We start from the raw sequence: 17,115 nt of genomic DNA, 5'->3' as shown, positions 1-17,115 counted from the left end.
GATTGCATCTATTATTCAGCTGGAATGTGCCCTACCAGATGTCTCTCTGACTGCTCTTTGCTAGGCTGATGGCTTAGAAGCTTCCTTGCCTATTAACTTTCACCATTTGGGTTTTCCTTGGTGCCTCACGTATTTCTTTCTTCTATTTGATCTCACTTCATTATATCAAACAATATCCTTACTTAGGCTCATATGATAAGTTCTTCCTTTATGATGCTTCTTACTTGCATAGTGTCTCTAGGAGAAAAAAAAGATGGAGTCCCTACTTTCATAATGCAGAAGTTTCATTATTCTGTCTTACTCAAGTTGGGAATTTAATAAGTCTTTTAGGCTCAAAAGTTTGATAACTATGACCCAAAAGGTTCTTTTTAAATTCTGAGAGGTCTTGTTTCTTTCTGTTGTGCTAACAGTATCTTACTTTGTGACCCCAAGCAACTTTGCTCCCTGGGTTTCAGTTTTGTCTTTTAGTAGCAGAGACACTTGACGAAAGAATTCTTACTTGGAAGCCCCATTTATAAATTAAATTAGAGAGGGATTTTTCTGATTGAAGTGATAAAGGAATGCAGATCTCACTGATTTAGTCTTTCACCTGGCTGTCAGTGAGGTGGGCTTTGGGGAAAATAGTTTGGAAAGATGGAATCAGATGATCTCTAAGCTTTCTTTCAGCTCTAACATATCAGGATTCTATTCTAGGTCAGGATTCTATGAATGGTACATAGTGCATGGCTATATTCCCCATAGCCCTCAGCCCCTTCTGTTGATAACTCTGCCCAGACCAGTAGATATTTGTGGCAGGTAGAATAGACTGACTTACTGAAATTCCATTTTTGCCTTTTTAACGTGCCTTCCTGAACTGCTGAGACTGCAGAGTAAAAAACTATATTTCCAAGATTCCTTTGTATTTTGGGTTCTGGAAATGACGTAGGCTCTGCCAATCAGATACATTTGCTAAAGGACCAAGTTAGCAACTGATTTAAGTGAGGAGAATGGTGATAGTGCATGAAGCATCCTTTCTGTTCCCAGTGTGAATCTAGCAGGTGCAGTTTGACTCTGGAGCCAATACCTGCAGTGACAACTTCCTGATTTACCAGCTTCCTGATATGGCAGAGGCAGCAGTTCCATTGGCAGACCAGCTCAGCCAGTTGTTCTGAGCCTAGCATAATTCAGGGAAGGACTTAACACATACTTTGCATGTCTTACCTTCCGTGACCTTCTTTGGGCTCATTCCTCTAGCCTTCCAATGATTTTGTAAATGTCTAATTCGCTGTACTAAACCCCTTTCTGTTTGACATAGCTAGAGTGATTTATTTTATCTGTTATTAAACCCTGCCTGATGCAGTGTTCACTGGTCTTTACAAATACTTTGCTGACTTCATTTCTTCTTTGACATCCTCATTGTCTATAGAAGAGTTACGGGCCCATCCTTTCACTGATGTTGCCCTTTCCTGTCATTTCTCCTTTGTGGAGGGCACAGAAAATCTTGAGTTTTCTTGGAAGAGAGAAGACATCAGACAGGAATATGAGGTAGAGGATGATAAAGAATATTACCGATGTTTTAGGTACTATGATTTTTTGGAAGTTTTCTCGACGTTGGTTTACCAGTTTAGCAGTAACACAGAGCAACTAGAGGACCAAAACTCCTTGTATGAGTGAAGAGTCTCTGTGGATCGGGAGGAAATTTCTGAGTGGACTCTATCACTCTTATTAAGAAATGTGGATTTCACGGATGAAGCTATCTACAAATGCTCAGCCATCACACCAAATGGAAGAGGCAAAAGTACAATTAAGCTAATAGGAGAAGGTAAGGGAATTTATTGGATTAACTTGGTTTCAAGCTCTGTTTCTGTTCACAAAGATAAACTACACATTTTCTCTTCTGGTGTTCTCACTTTTTCTCTTCTACTCAAATCATTATAGGTACTTCTTATTCCCATTATGAGAGTCAGGTATTTGGAATGTCGATTCATCTTAGCTAAAAATATTGCTCTGAACCAAAGGTGTTAATCTGTACCTGACTACATCATTCATTCATTCAAACAAGCAAACAAAACATAAAATAACCCCCAAAACCCAAAACCCTGGTCCTATCCCAAACTTACTAAACAAATTGTTAACACTGAAAAACCAAAATGTTGCAAAAGACTCCTACATGAAAGCTCTGAGATATGATGTGTGGTTTGGTGAGAAGAGCCCTGTGCTGGGAGTCAGGAGGCCCAGGTTCTAATTGTGTGACTCTGGCCAAATCGTTTAGATTCTCCAGGCTTCATTTTCTCACTATTAAAATGTAAGATTGGACTGGACCAGTGGATCTCCATAGTGCCCCAAGGATCCTCACCCTTTTCAGGATTACATGGAGAGCGGGCTTTTCCTCATCAGAGATCTCACAAAGGGGGAGGGAGGCATGGCAGAATTCCCCTGGGTAGGAGTTGCAAGAGATGCCAGGGTGGTGCTGAGAGTCATTTATCTTCTACGATCCTCAGCAGGGCTATCTGAGTGCAGCAGAGAGTCTGAAATGAACCCCCTCACGTAGAGGAAGTTTCCAAAAATAAAGACAGCAGTGGTAGATGAGACCTGGAGGGCAGGCACCTGTGGGTATCCTGATATTCTCTCGCTGTGCCTGGACCAAAATTTTAACTACGGTGAACCTCAAGATGTGTTGCCTACATAAGAGTTAATGTAAAGACTCAGGGCAAGATTTCTGCTAGCCTGATCCTCTTGGGGCTGAAATTAAAAAAGGAACTAATTGTTTTGTTATTTTTTCCAACCAGACTCTGAAACGCCCCAGGTGTGGTTTGAGAAGATTAATGATGAGGATGTGGCCACGTGCGTCTCCAGGGGCTGGTACCTCACGCCCAGTGTGACCTGGCTGGACCGGGCAGAGAGGGACCTGAGCAACCACAGTACCGTGGAGGTCCTGGAGGAGCAGATGAATGGCTTCTACCGGGTATTCTCTGTCCTGAAATACCCGGTCAAGTTAAATGAGAAATATGTCTGCCACATAACAGAGACAGATGTGAACAACCAGCCCTTCAGAATCATCTGCAAGGACCCAAGTAAGTGAGTTAAAGCAGGGTGTATTTCCCCACAAAGAAGTCATTATTCAGTAGTATTTACCAAATGCCAAATGTATCAGGCACTTCTGGGCACTTTGGAGATTTAAAGAAACTCAGGAAGAGAAAGTTGTAGCTTGGGGCAAGAGAAGGTGGTGAGGTGGGAGTCTCTCTGTGTTTGAAAAAAGACCACACTTCAGGAACTTACAGCTTTCATCCCGATCAATGTGTCTGTTCCTATTGGTAAGGCTTCTCTCCCTCTGCTGAGGGCGTCAGCTTTATGGTGTGACAGGCTGAATAAGCATAGCTGCCCTTTATCAGTCTCTTACCATGTGCCTGGCACTTTACATACGTCATTTTAAGTCCTTGCCTCAACCCTGCAAGGTAGTTGTTATTGCCGTCCCCCGCCTGCGTGAGGGAAGCAAGACGGCAAAGAATTTGACCAAGGACATGGCTAATAAGCACGTGAGTTAGAATTCAAATCCATTCTTTCTGAATCCAGAGCTCATATACTTTATTTTCTTACACCACCCAGCATTTATGTATCTAAGATTATACACTCCATGAACAGATTTAAATCATCTAAGTCTGGAGAAGGGGAGCCCCTGTGCGACAAGTAATGAGACTAGAAATGAAGTTGCTGCTCCACTCATGAATCCTGGAAAGTCTTAACATTGCTCTCTAACTATGCTCTGCAGAACCCTGCAGCTTCTTGAGAGAAAATTTGATGGATAGTTTTTTGTGTGTCGGTTCTATTACTTCTAAACTGTGCCTGCCTTCTTCAAGGAAGTGTTCAAGGACTTGAAAACGCATATAAGAAAAGGAACATGTATTTATCAAACACGTACTGTGTGTGAGGGTGGACCTAGGTACCTTCTCATACCGTATTTAACACCACAGCGACCTCTGAGGTAGATACTAATATTACCCCATTTGGCAGAAGCGGAAACTGAGGCTGAGAGAAGGTAAATTACTGAAGGCTACACAGCTGAAAGTGTTAGAACCTAGGATTTGAACACAGGCTTAACTATTAACAAGGCGTAGGAACTTTCCACTCTACCATGGTTGACTCAGGGCCATTAAGCTCTTTGTGTTATAACATCCAGAGCCTCAGGCAGAGTGACTGATCTGTGCTACCTTGTGTGGCCCCACCTGCCTCTTTTAAGAAGGAAGGTTATGGTGATGAGGACACTTGCACATAAGCTAATTCTTTCTACTTTCCTGTGTGTCTGACTTAGTCTTCTTTGGAGGGTTAGATCTGCCAGGGACTTTAGCCATCCTCTTCTACTAACCACAGCATGTGGGAGCAAGGAAACAGCAGTCCAGAGTTGGGGTACTTGTCCAAGGGTGTACAGCCTCTATACAAGAAGTAATAAGGGAATCTGGCTTCATGCAAAGATTGGTCGGTCACCCTTCAGGTCTAGTCTGTATGGGCCTAGCAATTAATCAAAGCATTCAAGACACTTGTAATCCTGGATCTAACAGTAACTAGCTGTGACTATTATACAACTGTTAAAATTATTCACTAAAAATTTTCATGACATGGAGAAGGGTTCACAATATACTGTTAAATCTAAAAAAAACAAGATGTAAGCTTGCATGTGAAGCATGAGCCCAAGTTGTTTAGCTGTATACAGATTAAAAAGATAGGAAGTATAATAATAATAATAATTATTAACAACAATTACTGGTTACCTCTGCATGATGGGGTTATAGGTGATTTTTGTTTTCTTCTTTGTACTTCTCTGTCTTATGCAACATTCTACAATGAACATGTATTATTTTTATAATCCCAAAAAGCTATACTTTAAAAAATCTTTCTTAACATCTTTGTGAAACATAATTCGCATGCCATAAAATCCATCCATTTGAAGTGTACAATTCAGTTGTTTTAGTATATTCACAGAGTTGTGCAACCATCACCACTATCTAATTTTAGGACATTTTTATTACCCTGAAAACAAACCTGAGACCTCTTTGCAGTCACTCTTCATTCCTCCCGCTGTGTCCTCTAGTACTAGGAAAATATTAATCTACTTTCTGATTACATCGTTTGCCTATTTGAACCTTTCATATAAATGGAATCATACAATGTGTGGTCACTGGATTCTTTCACTCAGGATAATGTTTTCAAGGTGCAACATGTTGTAGCATGTCTCAGCACTTCATTTATTTTTATTGCTGAATGATATTCCTTTGTATGGATATACCACATTTTATTTATTCATTCATCAGTTCACGGAAGTTGGGTTGTTTCCACTTTTTGGTTACAGTGAATGATGCTGCTGTGAACATTTGTGTACACGTTTTTGTGTGGATATATGTTTTCATTTATCTTGATATATACTGGGAGTGGAATTGCTGGATCATATGGTAACTGTTTTTTAACTCCTTGAGGAATTGCCAGACTGTTTCCCAAAGTGGCTGCACCATTTTACATTCCCACCAGCAGTCTATGAGGGTTCCAATTTCTCGGCATCCTTGTCAGCACTCGTTATTATCTGTCTTTTTGATCTCAGTCTTCCTAGTGGGTGTGAGTGATATACCGCTGTGGTTTTGATTTGCATTTTCTTGATGACTAATGATGCTGAGCATCTTTTCATGTGCTTATTGGTGATTTGTATATTTTATTTGGGGAACTATCCACTCAAATCCTTTGCCCATTTAAAAAATGGGTTATTTATCTTTTTATTATTGAGTTGGAAAAGTTCTTTATGTATTTTGAATACTTGTCCCTTATCAAATGTATGATTTGCAAATATTTTTCCCCTTTTGTGAGTTATCTTTTCACTTCTTGATTATGTCCTTTGAAGCAGAAAATTTCTGATTTTCATGAAGTCCAGTGTATCTATTTTTATTCTCACTGTGCTTTTGATGTCATATCTAAGAAATCATTGCCTAATCCAAGATCACAAAGATTTACTCCTATGTTTTCTTCTAAGAGTTTTATAATTTTAGCTCCTGCATTCAGGTCTATGATCCTTTTTTTTTTTTTTAATTTATTTATTTATTTTTGGCTGTGTTGGGTCTTCGTTTCTGTGCGAGGGCTTTCTCCAGTTGCGGCAAGCGGGGGCCACTCTTCATCGCGGTGCGCGGGACTCTCACTATCGCGGCCTCTCTTGTTGCGGAGCACAGGCTCCAGACACGCAGGCTCAGTAGTTGTGGCTCACGGGCCTAGTTGCTCCGTGGCATGTGGTATCTTCCCAGACCAGGGCTCGAACCCATGCCCCCTGCATTGGCAGGCAGATTCTCAACCACTGTGCCACCAGGGAAGCCCTATGATCCATTTTAAGTTAATTTTTGTATATGATGTGAGATAGGAGTCCAAAATCATTCTTTTGTGTATAGATAATCAGTCTTCCCAGGGCTCTTTATTGAAAAGACTATTCTTTCCCTTGATGAAATAAAATTCATATTTTATGGCAAAACAAGAAAAATTTAAACATAAAATTTTTCTTTGCCAGTTTGGGCCTCCTCCCTCCCCTTTAATGTGTGTTGTGTATCTGCAGACCTCCTTAGGAGGTAACATTCTTTCTTAATCTCATAAAGGGTCACAACTCCTTAGGAGATAACCTTCTTTCTTAATTTTGTAAGGGGCTACAATTAACTGTAATCCACTATTTGCTTGGTATTTGTAGATCTGGATTATGTAAACTGTCAATAATATGTCATTTAATGTACAGCTCTCTGTCTCAAAAACTTATATAACTGTGCTTTGACCTCTCATGGGCAGAAGAGTCCTCAGAGCTTTCTGTAAGATTGATTTTTGGGTTGTAATCCTCAGTTTGGCTTGAATAAAATTTTCCACTTTTAAAAAAAAACTGAAGTATATTTGATTTACAATTCCATGTTTTGGGGATGGACTATTAATTTTTTTCATCGACACCCCCATTGCATTGTCTTGACATCCTTGTCAAAAATGAATTGACCATAAATTAGGGTTTATTTCTGGATTCTCAATTCTGTTTTATTGAACTATGTATCTATTCGTATGCCCATCCTGTCCTGATTTCTATAGATTCTTATTAAGTTTTAACACAGGTAAGTGTGAGTCCTCCAACTTTGTTCTTTTACAAGATTGTTTTGGCTGTTCTTGTTTTGACATTTCCAAATGAATTTTATGATCAATTTGTCAATTTCTGCAAAAAGGAACCTGGGATTTTTTTTTTTTTTTTTTTTTTTTCCGGCCTTGCAGTCTCTGGGATTTTAGTTCCCTGACCAGGGATTTAACCCCAGTCCCTCAGCAGTAAAAGCGTGGAGTCTTAACCACTGGACCGCCAGGGAATTCCCAGCACTTGGGATTTTGATAGGGAGTGTGTTGAATCTATAGATCAGCTTTGGGAGTACTGCCATCTTAACAATATTGTCTTCCAGTATATGAATGTGGAGATATCTTTCCATTTATTTTGTTCTTCTTTAATTTCTTTCAGTGATGTATTATAGTTTTCAATGTATAAATCTTGTACTTTTGTTAAATTTATTCCTAAATATGTTATACCTTTTAATGTTTTATAAATGCAATTGTTTTCTTAATTTTATTTTTGGAATGTTCATTGGTAGTATAAAGAAATACAGTTGATTTTTGTATATTGATTTTGTATCTTGCAACCTTGCTGTATCTGTTTGTTAGTTGTAACAGTGTTTTTTTGTGGATTCCTCAGTATATTCTGTTTACAAGATCATATTATCTATAAATAGAGATAGTTTTATTTCTTACTTTCCAATCTTGATTACTTAATATTTCATTTTCTTGCCTGACTGCACTGACTAGAACCCCCAGTACAATGCTGATTAGTACAAGTGAAAGTAAACATTCTTGTTTTGTTCCTGATCTTAAGAACAAAACGCATTCAGTCTTTTTTTTTAAATAAATTTATTTATTTATTTATTGGTTGCATTGGGTCTTCATCGCTGTGTGCGGGCTTTCTCTAGTTGCATTGTGTGGGCTTCTCACTGCGGTGGCTTCTCTTGTTGTGGAGCACAGGCTCTAGGCGTGCGGGCTTCAGTAGTTGTGGCATGTGGGCTCAGTAGTTGTGGCTCGCAGGCTCTAGAGCGCAGGCTCAGTAGTTGTGGCACACGGGCTGAGTTGCTCTGCGGCATGTGGGATCTTCCCGGACCAGGGCTCGAACCCGTGTCCCCTGCATTGGCAGGCGGATTCTTAACCACTGCGCCACCATGGAAGTCCCCAGTCTTTCATTTTTAAGTATAGTGTTAGCTGTGGGTTTACTATACATGGACTTTATCAGGTTGAGAATGTTGTCTTCTATTGCTAATTTGCTGAATGCTTTTCATCATGAATGAATTTAAGATTTTATCAAATGCTTTTTCTGTATCTGTTGAGATGATCCTGTGGTCTTTGTCCTTTATTCTATTAATATGGTATATTACACTGATTAATTTTTGTGTATTGAACTGACCTTGTATTCCTGGGATATATCACACTTGGTCATGGCATATAATCCTTCTTATATGTTGCTGGATACCATTTACAGGTATTTTGTTGAAGATTTTTGCATCTATATTCTTAAGAGATGTTGGCCTGTAGTCTTCTCTTCTCATGATTTCTTTGATTTTGGTATCAGGATAATACTGGTGTCATAGAATAAGCTGAAATGTGTTCCCTTATCTTCTGTTTTTTTGGAGGGGTTTGTGAAGGATTGGTGTTAATTCTTCCTTAATTCTTCAACTTTTAGTTTTGTTTATTTTCTCTATTTTTTGTCTATTGTCTAATTCATTTACTTCCACTTTAGTCTTTATTATCTCCTTCCGTCTGCTTGCTTTGGGTTTAGTCTGATTTTCTCTTTCTAGTACCTTAAGGTAGAAGGTTAGAGTATTGATTTGAGATCTTTCTTCTTTTCAAATACAGACATTTACAGCAGTAAATTTCCCTCTGAGCACTGATTTAGCTGCATCGCATAAGTTTTGGTATGTTATATTTTTATTTTCATTCATCTCAAAGTGTTTTCTAATTTCCCTTGAGATTTCTTCTCTGACCCCATTGGTTATTTAGGATTGTGTTGTTTAATTTCTACATTTTTTTATTTCCTAAATTTAATTCTGTTACTGTGTTCTAATTTCATCCCATTTTAATAAGCTTTGAAAATGTAAAGTGTGAGTTCTTCAACTTAATTCTTCTTTTTCAAAATTGTTTTGGCTGTCCTGTATCCCTTGCATTTCCATTAAAATTTTATGATCAGCATGTCAACTTCTGACAAAAAGGAAGCTGGGTTTTTGATAGGGATAGTGTTGGATCTGTAGATCAATTTGGATAGCATTGCTGTCTTAACAATATTATCTTTTGACCCATGAATATGTGATATCTTTCCATTTATTTAAAGGTATACTTTTTAAAAAATACAAAATAAAATGTGGAAGCCCTGAGGTTAAGTGAATTTGGAGAGAAAAAAGACTGGTATGTGACACACTAGAGAAGTGAAATCAACTTTAATATTAATTTTGCTACTGTTACATTGTTGAAGGGTATAACGACTCAAATCCATCCTACTGCAAAAAAATAAAGAGAAGGGGAAAAATGAGGAAGAGAGAAAAAGGAAAGGAGGGAAGGCGAGAGAGAGACAAAGGTATAGAGGGAGGGAGAGAATGCAACATGTACTGGCAAGTTAGATAAAGACAGAAAATGTTTATTTCATTTAGTGCCTTGCAGGTCTTTTGTGACCTTAGCAAGAGTAGCTCAGTGGAGCAATTGTTCAGCAACCAGAGCAGAAAAGATTGAGGACTGATAATGATAGTATTTTTCTCCTGGCATTACTATGAGAATGAAAAGATTTAATGAAGTTAAAAGTTCCTAGCATAGTTGCTGGAACATCATACACTAACAATAAATGTTAGGTGTTATTAAGAATGTTCTTGTTATTATTTTTATTATTTCAATATTATTATTTATTGAATAGTATTATTCAATATTAGTTATTAAAGTGCTTGTCTTTAAGAGAATAGGATTATAGATTGTGCCCTTTATGCATTGCTTCTGAGTCATAAAATCACTGACTAATAGTGGGCAAAATTTAAAATAAAAATCATGAAATTCATTTAAATAAGCAGACCAGGCATAATTGTCTGAGTATAAAAAGACAAAAATAAGAAAACTCCAAATTAAAAAAAAACAGATGCTTATTTTACTTTATATATGTACAGATTATGGAACATTCAGACAATATTGCAAGAGGAAAGAATAATCTTTTTCCTCCCTATAAGTTTATTATAACAAACATATTTTTCTAACTAAAGAAAAAATAAAATGTGGAGGAACTAGACAGGCTTTAGAGAAGAGGAACAGGTTCATATAGTAAAAGATCGAGTAATTAGAACCTAATCTTAAGAAGAAAATATTAGGAGATTGTTATTTTGGCCTTAAATATTTGTAGGACCTTTATAAAAGTGCTGATTTGCCATTTATGAGATTTGTGGAGGAGACAATAAAATGGAAGTTATAAATTAAAACATGAAGATTTCAAAATATCATTTAAAAGTTTGTCAAAGCTGAACTAGGCAACTGAAGAAGAGTGTTACTGTATAGCCAAGTGTGTGTGTGTGTGTGTGTGTGTGTGTGTGTGTGTGTCTCTGTGTTGTATGGGTACAATAAAAATAACAGCAAATACTTAAATAGAGCTCTTGTCTTCAGTTGCTGTTCTAAGGCTTTACAGGTGGGTTTTTTTTCATTTTAATTACTTATTTATCCTCATGGGAATCCTATGGGGTAAGAAATATTTTTATCCACGTATAAGTAGGTTTGCCAGATTTAGTAAATAAAAATAGAGGATGCCCAGTTAAATTTGAATTACAGATAAACAATAAATATTGCCACATACATATGCCAGAGAGAGATTCATTATTTACCTGAAATTCAAATTTAACTGGGTGTCCTATATTTTATCTGGCAGCCCTACGTTTAATAGATGGGGAAGCTGAAACTCAGACATGGTGGGAAGGGAGCATCCAAACCTCACTGGAAGAACAGAAAGAAGAAACTGCAGAACTTCCACTCTTTCACGCTCTCTGTGCTTCTCTGTAGAAGACAGGGGGCTGGAACCATGGTTTCTGGAGGCCCCATCTTCATTACTGTTCTTTGTCTTTGGGAAGCCAGTTAGAGTCATTCATCTACTAATTCAACAAATATCGGTAGAATGCTTAGTCAGGTCCAGACATTGGAACTGCACCATGAAACTAAACAAGATAGATGTAGCTCCTGCCCTCATGCAGTGGATAGGGTAGTGGAGAAGACACAGGTTAAATGAGTGTACACTGCAGAGTGAGGGGAGTTGTGATGGAGGGCAATTGGGGGCAGCAGGGACATGCAGAAGGCCTCCTCTCCTAGCTTAGGGGGCTAGTGTTGGGTAGGGTAGTGGTTCTCCAAGCAGCGCCCCACACCCAGCAACACTGGCACCACCTGGGAGCTTGCTGGAAATGCAAATTTTCAGGCCCCACTCATGACCTCCTGATCTGGGGCCTAACAATTTGTGTTTTAATAAGGCCTCCAGGTGATTTTAACTCACTCAGGAACCACAGATGTAGAGCATTGGCCATTAGGGGAGGTGAAGACGCCCAGAGCATCTCTGGCCTATCTTCCCCTGTGAGGATGGGGTGCCATCTCCTCAAAGCCAGGGCTCCCAGATCCTTGCCCCATTCCAGTAAAACAAGACTAACTAGACAGATACAGTGATTTAAATGTCCTGTTTTGAGCTGTTCTTTCCTTTAAAGGAAAGAAAAGCTGCAGTTGCTTATTCCCCAGACTATTAAGCCTTTTGCACATGTTCAGGAGTAGTTAGAGGTCTTTGACCATTACAGTGGCCACAGATGCTCTTCTGAGACACTAGGATAAGTTATTAATGAGCTGACTTTAAGGAAATCCTTGTTTTATGTCCCCTTAAATTTCAACACTTAAAAAAGGTCCTGGAAATGCCTAAGAGACCCCTATAGTTTACTTTTCTTCATCTCCTTTCATGGACTTATTTGTATACAGCCCTCAGAGATCTGGTGTCTGCCTATTTTTCCAGTCTCCTAGGTCTCTGTTTTTCAACACACGGCTATTGCTCATTGCTCTCAGCTTACTGACTCCTTGTGGTTTCTACTTCTGTTTATTTTTTCATTCTGCCAAGCCTTTATAGAGACTCTGCCTGTGCTTGGAATGCCTTTCTTGGACTGCCTCATGGACTCTACTCATCCTTTAAGACTTCGTTTAGACTTTAAGCCCTTCTAAACTCTCCTACTCCCATTTCCATTTGTTCAATATTTCATTCATTTATCTAATATGTACTGGGCTACAACTCTGTGTCAGATACTCTTTTAGGCTTTGGGGATGCAGCAATGAAGGAAACAAAGCCCCACCCTCATGGAGCTTACATGCTAGTAGTGGGGCAAAATAGGCAGTAAATAAACAGATCATTAAAATATGTAGGATGTCGCTATATGAGTCCATTTATATGAAATACAAAAGCAAGCAAAATTAAAATCTATGCTGTTAGAAGTCAGCATAATGGTTACCCTTGGAGTGTGAAAGGGGGATGGTAGCTAGAAGAGAGCATGGGAGAATCTGGAGGTGTTAGTCATGTTCTGTTTCTTGATCTGGGTGCTGGTTTCATGATTGAATTCAGTTTGTGAAAATTAATTGAGCTGGATGCTTACATGCTCTTTTCTGTGTGCATATTATATTTCAATATAAAGTAAATATTTGTGTAGTATATCAGACAGTGAAGAGTCATATAGAGAAAAATAAAGCAGGGAAGGAAGATTGGGAAGAGGGAAGTAAGGGGGGGAAGGAGGGTTGCAATTTAAAATAGGCAATCCAGGGGCTTCCCTGGTGGCGCAGTGGTTAAGAATCCGCCGGCCAATGCAGGGGACACGGGTTTGAGCCCTGGTCCGGGAAGATCCCATATGCCGCGGAGCAACTAAGCCCGTGTGCCACAACTACTGAGCCTGCACTCTAGAGCCCGCGTGCCACAACTACTGAAGCCCGCGTGCCTAGAGCCTGTGCTCCGCAACAAGAGAAGCCACCTCAGTGAGAAGCCTGCGCACCACAACGAAGAGTAGCCCCCGCTCGCCGCAACTAGAGAAAGCCCGCGCACAGCAAAGGAGACCCAATGCAGCCAAAAATAAATAAATAAATTTATAAAAAAATAAAATAGGCAATCCAGAGAAAGTCTCACTGACAGGTTAAATTTTAAAAAAGATTTTAGGAGGTGAGGTAGCCAGACCTTGCAGTGGGTGAGGGCTGGTGGATTTGAGGGGCAGCAAGGAGGCCAGTGGTTGGAATAGAGACAATGCAAGGGAAAGTGTAAGAGATAATATCAGAAAGTTAACAGGAGGCTGGATTGTGTGGTGCTTTATAGGCCATTGTAAGGGTTTTAGCTTTTGCTCATACTATGGGACTAGATGGAAAGCTATTGGAGGGTTTTGAGCAGAGGAGTGAAATGGTCTGACATATTTTAAAAGTATCTTTCTGGCTGCTTTTGAGAAAAGACCCAAGAGAGGCAAGCATGGGAGCAGGGTGACAGTTGGGAGATTGTTGTAATAATCCAGGTGAGGGAAGATGATGGCTTGGTCCAAGGTGATAGTAGTGGAAGTGGTGAGAAGAGAGTGAATTAAGTATATATTTTTGAAGTTAGAGCAGATAGGATTTGTTGACAGGTTAGATGATGGGTGTGAGGGAAAGAGGGGAGTCAGTGATGACTAAGGTTTTTGCCCTGAGCAACTGGAAGAGTGGTGTTGCCATTTATGATAATCAGGAAGTCTGGAGTTTGGTTTGGGATGTGTTAAGTTAGAGATGCCCATTTCAGACATTTGAGGTGCGAGGTTGTGTAGGTGATTGGATATGAAATTTGGATTTAGGAGAGAAGTCCAGGCTTGAAACATAAACCTGGGAGCTGTCAACATATAGATGGTATTTCAAATTATGAGATTAGATGGGCTCACCAAGGGAGTAGTCATAGAGATGAGTAGAGGTCCAGGGACTGAATCTTGGGACCCTCCAGCATTTATAGGTCAAGAAGGTGAAGAGAGACCAACAAAGGAAAATGAGAAAAAGTGGACAGTAAAGTAGAAGGGAAACTACAAAAGTTTCATGGCCTGGAAGCCACATGAAGAAAATGTTTCAGGGAGGAAGGAGTGATCACCTGTATCAAAAGCTGCTGATGGGTCAAGTAAGATGGGGACTGAGAATAGATTGTTTGAGAGAAGGAGCATGGGCAACTTTGGGGGACTGAGAATAGATCACTGGAGAGGTAACCTGGAGGGCAGTTTGCTTCAAAGGGGAGCAGCAGAGAAATGCATATTAACTGAGAAATTTATAGGGTCTTATTTTTCTTTTTTTAGATGAGAGAAGTAACAGTGTGTTTGTATGCTGATAATGAACAAATGGGGAGGGTAAAGTTGATGATGCAGGAGAGGGGGAAGAATTACTGAATAATGCCTCTCAGTAGGCCGTGGGGACGGGGTCTAATGCACAGGTAGAAGGGTTTGCCTTAGGTAGGATTTATGTAAAAGGGTAAACAGAGTATGTGGGCAAGATGCCGAAAGGTAAGTGAAGAGGTAGTGGGAGCTTGTTTATCTTCTGCTTGCTTCTAATTTTCTCAGTGAAACAGGGGGCAAATCATCAGCTGAGTGTGAGGCTGGAAGTGGTGTTGTTGAAGGTTTAAGGAGAAAGAATGGGGAGCAGGAGAGAATAACTGAAGAAACATAACAGGCTTCCTGGGCAGTACTAAAAGCACTTTTGAAGTTTGTGGTTGTAAGTTTAAAGTGAGAACACCCAGCATGGTTGTGTATTTTTCTCCAGCCACATTCAGTTGCTTGTGTGTGGACGCAGAATGGGAGGAGAGTCAGGTTAACCAGATGTTGGGATTTGGCCATGCGAATATGACAAAGGAAGACAGATGAGTGCTAGAAAGTGAGGATAAAAATCAATTATGGGATCTAAGCTGGATTAGAGCATGAAGAATGTGAAGCATGGGAAGGACAGTGAAAATGTGGTAGGAAAATTGGGTTTTAGGTCTTGATGGCTGCCAAAGAATTTTAGACTTGGGTGCTACAGATAGTGAGTGAGCTGGAAGGATAGAGGCAGTGGCTGGAGAGTTTTAGTGCTTGAAACTGAGGTAATGAAGTGGTTTTGGTTATTGCTAGTAACAAAATATAAGTTCTAACCATGGGGAAGGTGGGCTAAGATAAGATGGAAAAAAAGGATCCTTGGAGGAAAGGAGGTTCCGGTCCACAGGAGGTCAATGGAGGTATCATACATGAGATCGTGACACCAAGAATTATGACAGAAGTAATGTTGGCAGCTTGACAAAGCCAGAAGCTAAAATCAAGGAATGGTGGTGGGGAGCAATAGAAGACTGTAACAAGGAAGGGTGGGGACGAGACTTTAAGCTGAGAGGAGGACAGAATGATGAGGAAGCCATAATGAGAATAAAGGAATTCACTTACCCAAGTGTACGGCGAATGTCGGAAAGAAAACCAGCACCACTTGAGAGGACTATATGGGAAGAAATGTCCTCAGTGGAGAGTCAAATTTCAGGAGGTGAGGGAAATGTTACTAGAAGAGGTTGAGAATAGAAGGGGTTTGCTGATGACTGGTAGCAAGTCCAGAGGGCACAGTAGAAGGGTTTCAGAAGTTGGGAATAGGTTGCAAAGGGGATCAATAAAGGGAGAGTACAGAGCCATATGGGGCTCAGAGTCCATGTGGTGAAGGATGCACTGAGGGTTTCGGGCTTCTTGTGGTGGTAAATGTGAATTGGGAAACAGACCTGATGAGATTGGATATGGTGGTCTCAAGGCAGACTCTGACGGCAAAACTGTGAATGTCGTGGGGGGGAAAGAGGGTGAGGGTATTGTCAGGAGCACAGAGAGTTCTGAGGTCCCCTATTCATTCTCCATGACAGAGGTGTGGAGGCCAGGGCGGAGCAGTCTTACCTGGAGCACGTGGCACTCAGGGACTCCCTTTTGATTCTTGCGGGTGATGACGTGGAAGCTGGAGAAGGAGAAGCAAGGTGGCTCAAGTTGTGCATGTTACAACTCAAGAGTGCTCCACTGACATAGCCTCTGATGTGCCTGCCACCCCTGGAGAAGGGCAGCGTGACCGCTCTGGAAAAACACGCTCTTCATAGCACCTCAAACACATTGCGTGAGCAAACTTACTGCATTGCTGAAATTCATTATTATTCATCTTGTCCCAAGACTGCGAATCCCTCACAAGCAGGAACCATGTTCCTCTGTCCCTCTTCTCTGGCTCCTGATACATAGTAGGCTCTTGGAATAGGTGTTGTTAGCTCTTAGTTTTTGAGTCTCATCGTCATGGCCCCAGAGATGCAAAATAACCTTGAATCTTGAAACGGAAATGCCCAACTCTGTTGTTCCTTTTCTCAGGACACATCGGGAGCATCTTCCTCCCTCCTCCCCCTGCAGGCTCAGATGTAATAAGCAGACTCTGCAGTCATTCCTTGGCCTGGGATGTATTCCTTCCGGTGTATACTGGAATGCAGTGGGATCTGGTGACTGATGGTATCAGTTCCTCTGACATGTGTCCCAGTTCCACAAACCTAACAGACACAGTAGTATAGTATATTCCGAAGCCCTGGGCCTATTTTGCTTCTGTATCTCCCCTCTCTCTGAAAGTTGGTGGGAAATATCCCATTCACTTCCTTTTTCTCTTTTTGCTTCTCTCATTGTTCCCCTAACAATAGTGTTGAATTAATGAATGAGTAAACCAGGATTTTGCCTTAAAAATGAAGGAGAGTTGCTAATGGTGAATGAGTTATTTGAGGGTTACTGCTCTTAGGAGGAACAGAGAGAACTCATTTTTCACGACTGTTCCTTCCTGTGTGACTTTCAGGAATGCACTGTAGCTGAATGCAGGGTTTGCCTCTAATATAAAACTCCAGCCTTCCATGCTTTCTTTCTTTTTTACAGGGAGAAAGTATCCCTGTACATATGACTACTATTAAGAGATTTGAATAACATCTGCCCGAGGACCAAACTGTCTTGCCTTTAGCCACTGGAGCTCCTGGTTTTCTCTTGTGGACTATATTCTCTTTGTCCTAGGCACCTACCTGTCATA

The 17,115-nt window shown here is 40.3% G+C and overlaps 1 pseudogene across 1 annotated transcript; it reads left to right on the top strand.

The window, feature by feature from the left end:
* The first annotated feature begins 1,323 nt into the window (after positions 1-1,323).
* Positions 1,324-7,078, top strand: LOC309660389 (V-set domain-containing T-cell activation inhibitor 1-like; annotated as a pseudogene). The gene is made up of 3 exons (XR_014268367.1): positions 1,324-1,801; positions 2,769-6,021; positions 6,325-7,078. The product of XR_014268367.1 is annotated as a V-set domain-containing T-cell activation inhibitor 1-like (transcript).
* Positions 7,079-17,115: the final 10,037 nt, after the last annotated feature.

Source organism: Balaenoptera physalus (assembly GCF_965194825.1).
Source record: "Balaenoptera physalus genome assembly, chromosome: 4".
In the NCBI taxonomy this organism is placed as follows: domain Eukaryota; kingdom Metazoa; phylum Chordata; class Mammalia; order Artiodactyla; family Balaenopteridae; genus Balaenoptera; species Balaenoptera physalus.
The sequence above is the reverse complement of the archived record's forward strand: the minus strand, read 5'-3'. Positions and strand labels throughout refer to the sequence as shown.